This window comes from Bombina bombina, chromosome 5 (assembly GCF_027579735.1).
Source record: "Bombina bombina isolate aBomBom1 chromosome 5, aBomBom1.pri, whole genome shotgun sequence".
NCBI classification, from domain to species: Eukaryota; Metazoa; Chordata; class Amphibia; order Anura; family Bombinatoridae; genus Bombina; species Bombina bombina.
Window position 1 is genome coordinate 209,205,168 of NC_069503.1, and position 5,174 is coordinate 209,210,341.

At 40.8% G+C, this 5,174-nt stretch overlaps 1 long non-coding RNA gene across 1 annotated transcript; it reads left to right on the forward strand.

The window, feature by feature from the left end:
- Nucleotides 1-2,927: 2,927 nt before the first annotated feature.
- LOC128659282 (uncharacterized) lies at nucleotides 2,928-3,213 on the forward strand. The gene is made up of 2 exons (XR_008402326.1): nucleotides 2,928-3,024; nucleotides 3,105-3,213. It is a non-coding gene; the product is annotated as an uncharacterized LOC128659282 (long non-coding RNA).
- Nucleotides 3,214-5,174: the final 1,961 nt, after the last annotated feature.

The following is a 5,174-nucleotide window of genomic DNA, read 5'->3' on the forward strand; positions in this document are numbered from 1 at the left end:
TTAAACAATATATTTTTTTAATTCTTTGTTAACCCCTTAAGGACAACAGAACTTTTCCATTTTCTGACCGTTTGGGACCAAGGCTATTTTTACATTTCTGTGGTGTTTATGTTTAGCTGTAATTTTCCTCTTAGCAGACATTTATGGCTAAGGCATTACTTTTTGGTAATTAGAAGTCTGCTAAATGCCGCTGTGAAACCACACTTGTATTATGCTCAGCAGTGAAGGGGTTAATTAGGTAGCTTGTAGGGAGCTTGTAGGGTTAATTTTAGCTTTAGGGTAGTGTAGTAGACAACCCAAAGTATTGATCTAGGCCCATTTTGATATATTTCATGCCACCATTTCACTGCCAAATTCGATCAAATAAAAAAATCGTTAACTTTTTCACTAACTTTGGGTTTCTCACTGAAATTATTTACAAAAAGCTCGTGCAATTATGCACAAATGGTTGTAAATGCTTCTCTGGGATCCCCTTTGTTCAGAAATAGCAAACATATATGGCTTTGGCATTGCTTGTTAATTTTAGCTTTAGTGTAGAGATCAGGCTCCCACCTGACACACCCCACCCCCCTGATCCCTCCCATTGAGAGAAGAGAGCTCCCAGACAGCTCTCTTCCCTCACCCACCCCACAATTGTCCCCTCATCTTAAGTACTGGCAGAAAGTCTGCCAGTACTAAAATAAAAGGCTTTTTTTAAACAAATACATATTCTGCTGTGAATGATCCCCCCTTAGCCCCCAACCTCCCTGATCCCCCCAAAGAGCTCTCTAACCCTCCCCCCACTAACTATTTGCCACAATTTTGGGTACTGGCAGCTGTCTGCCAGTACCCACTTTGCAAACAAATGGGGCTTTTTAAATATAAAACCTACTTTTTCTGTAGTGTAGCTGCCCCCCTCCATACTCTACCCCCTCCTCCTCCCAGTTCCTTTTTGAAAAAGTATTCCCCCCTCCTCTGCTACCCACCACCCTCTCCCAGCACACACACGCACATTCACCCACCCCTCACCTCCCGCGCGCACCCGACAGTCACAACTGCTGGCCGGGACGGAAGTTTGTCAGCGATGGGCCGCCCACCCGATTCCCTGCAATGGCTCCCACCCACCAACGATCAGCACCATTGCTGGCCGATGCAGAGAGTGCCACAGAGTGGCTCTCTCTGCATCTGTGTGCAAAAAAAGGTATTATAGTGATGTCAGGATAATGGCATACTTATTCTCTGCACTGTCCCTTTAAAGCATCCTGCTCCCATTAACATCAGCCTATTTAAGGCCCCTCCCAGCATTTTCACATTGCTTAGTATTGAAGTTTGTCTTAAACCTTAACCTGAGCCTGCTCTCTGTAAGATTTATCATACTACTTCTGTTTGTTGGATTCCTCTACTCCTCCTAACTGGATTTCTGTTGTCATCCTCTCCTTCCTGCCTGCTTCTCCCTCAGAAGATTCAGCTATTTCAAAAGCCTCATTCCTACCTTTACCTCTAACTCAGTTTCCCCTGCAGCACACCGGCCTTGGGATTCACTTTTCACAGAGCTCCGCTTCCTCATGCTGTGACGTCATCAGCCAGCTGCTACTGAGCTTCCCTGCTCCCTCTGGCAAGTCGCCATTACAACCCGGTGTTTGCAACTATCATTATAACAGTCCTGTTAGGGGTAAGCCAGTCTCTGAATTTTTACTTTGTTGCTATACTCTAAGATTAGTATCTCAGTTGCTGCTGTTATTTTCTGTGACTTTTAGTTCATTCCCTCATATCCTGCTGTTTTACCATAACTCTGTTCACAATAGCAATTGCTTACTTTTTTCTATGATCATAGTACCATTTTTTCCTTGCTTATTTATTTTTACCTTTATTAATGTTAAAATCTCAGGTTTATCTGAGCATACCCCTGCTGCATTTACTTTCTCACAGTGACTACCCAGACACATGTGGCAGCCATAGGGAATATGCTCAATTACTGCCTGTATATTAAAACTTTGCAATAAGGAATAAGGTTTTACATAGCTGCCTAATTCCTAAATTTTGTTTTACCTTTTCACTCTGTTGCAAACAACCATACAATTTCTATTGTTTTTTCATTTCCAGCAGTTGTGGTCCAAATAACTAAGCTGCACACATTTTTTCTTTCTTAGTTGTGCCTGACATAATACTAAGCCTAAACTATGGACCCAGCTGGAATGAACGCACATGTGCAAAATATCACACAGAGGGTTGATTTATTAACTGAAGCTGTTAATACTTTGAAAACAGAAAATGATACTTTAAAAGCTTATATCAGGGATGTGGTTGATAAGAGGGTACCTATATTAGAACCACAGGTTAGTACACCAGAAAAATTTAGTGGTGAGAGATCTGAGTATAGAGATTTCAAGAATGCTTGTTTGCTTATGTTCTCCCTTAAACCTCATACCTATCCCACTGATAGAGCAAGGGTACTCACAGTTATATCCTATTTGAGAGGTGAGCCCCGCACATGGGCCAACACTTACTTTGAGAATAACGATGATATACTTAATTCGTTGGAAAGTTTTTTTTCTGCTATGGGTCAGCTATATGAGGATCCATATAAACAGCTTACTGCTGAAACTGCAATGCGAGGCTTGAAACAAAAGAAAAGAGTAGTTGAGGATTACATTGCCGAATTTAAAAAATGGGCGAAAGACACTCAATGGAATGACCTTTCACTGAGAAATCAGTTTAGATTAGGCCTTTCAGAAGGAATTAAGGATGAGTTGTCTAGATCTGAACTACCACATACTCTTGAGGCTTTAATGTCACTTAGCATAACTATAGACAGAAGACTGAGAGAGAGACAGCAGGAGAGATCATTTCATGAATATCCTGCAAAGAAACAAAATACACCCAGCCCCAGCAAATCAACTGCTGAACCTATGGATATAGGTTTTATAAAGGGACCATTAACCTCTGAGGAGAAGATCCGACGAAGGGCTAATAACCTCTGCTTATACTGTGCTTCAGACAAACACACTGTCAGGGACTGTCCTTCCCTCCTGAAACAAAACAAGGGTAAGATGTATAAAGAACCTTTTTGTTGTACCACTCAGGATCATGCTCTCCCTTACCTAAATTTATCTCTTCTTTTACAGTGGGAGTCACATCGAATCAACGCTCCCGCGATTATTGACTCAGGAGCTACAGCCTCCTACATAGATACTGTATTCACTAAATTCAATAAAATTCCACTTGTGCAAAAAAGGTCTCCTGTGTTATTACGTGGAATAGATGGTAATCCAATCACATCAGGTAGAGTTAAATATCAAACAATACCCTTACTTGTTGTTACCCCAGACCACCATAGGGAGTATATGTAATTTGATGTAATATCATCCCCTATTTCACCCATAGTTCTCGGTATAAACTGGCTCCGAATTCATAATCCTGAAGTAAATTGGTCTACCTCAACAGTCACATTTAATTCTACATTCTGCTCTACTACTTGTTTCCCAGCTACTATTTTGCAAACCACTGAATCCAATGAGACAATTCAAATTCCTGAGGTTTATAAGGATTATGCAGATGTATTCAGCAAAACCCAGTGCGACAATCTTCCTCCTCACAGGAAGTATGATTGTCCTATTGAGATCATACCTGGCTCTGAGATCCCCACGGGTCATATTTACCCACTCTCAAACCCTGAGTTAACACACCTTAAATCTTACTTAGATGAAAATCTAAGGAAAGGTTTCATCCGTCCCTCCACCTCTCCAGCTAGTGCTGGGATTTTTTTTGTTAAAAATAAGGATGGCTCATTGAGGCCAATCGTAGACTACAGACAACTAAATAAAATTACAGTAAAAAACAGATATCCTTTACCCCTCATCCCGGAGTTAATTGAAAGGTTGGAGGGAGCAAAATTTTTCACAAAATTGGACTTAAGAGGAGCCTATAATCTCATCCGAATTAGATCTGGAGATGAGTGGCTCACGGCGTTTCGAACAAGATACGGATTGTTCGAATACGTCGTGATGCATTTTGGGCTCTGCAACGCGCCCGCAACTTTCCAGCACTTAATTAATGACATTTTTAGGGACATATTAGATGTCTTTATTGTCATCTATCTGGATGATATTTTAATTTATTCCAAGACCTATCAGGAACACATTTCCCATGTTAGACAAGTTTTATCAAGGCTCAGAGGTAACCACTTGTATGCTAAGGCTGAGAAATGCCTGTTCAATTCACAGACCATATCCTTTTTGGGATATGAAATTTCTCCTTCAGGTATCCATATGGAACAAAAAAAGGTTGATGAAGTTTTAAATTGGCCCATACCAACAACTAAACGTCAAGTTCAGTCCTTCATGGGTTTTGCGAATTTCTACCGCAAATTTATTAAAAATTTCTCCAAACTTGCTCTTCCTTTAACTGTTCTAACAAAAAATAATTCACATTTCAGGTGGACTAAAGAAGCACAATCCGCTTTTGATTTGTTCAAACAAAAGTTCACTTCAGCACCAATACTCCGTTTTCCTGACCCTAATCTACAATTTGTTCTTGAGGTGGACGCCTCAAATTCTGCTATTGGCGCTGTTCTCTCCCAAAGAGAAAACTTGTCAAAACCGTTACATCCTGTGGCTTTTTACTCCAAGACTTTGAATAGTGCGGAACAAAACTATCCTATTGGTGACAAAGAACTCTTAGCCATAAAACTCTCCCTGGAACACTGGTGACACCTCCTTGAAGGTACTTCCATTCCTACACTCATCTATACAGATCATAGGAACCTGCAGTACTTGAAGGCCACTAGAACCTTGTCAGCAAGACAGGTTCGCTGGAATCTCTTTTTCTCTCGTTTTAATTTCCTCATCACATACCATCCTGCTGGAAAGAACCAAAAAGCTGACGCACTATCCCGGTTACCCACAAGTCTTCCACATCAAACGACTGACCAATCCATCATACCGAAAGAAAACTTCATTTCTTTTACTCTCGAAGTCTCATCTAACCTTAAAAAGGAACAGTTGGCCGACTCTACAAAGCCATCACACCTTCTTCAACTTAATACTCAAGGACTTTATTCTCATGATTCAAAGATATATGTTCCACCTTCCCTCAGACTCATTCTCCTTCAATCTGTACATGATTCACCTCTAGATGGTCATCCAGGTATCCATAAAACTCTCGATCTAGTAAAAAGAGATTACTGGTGGCCTCAT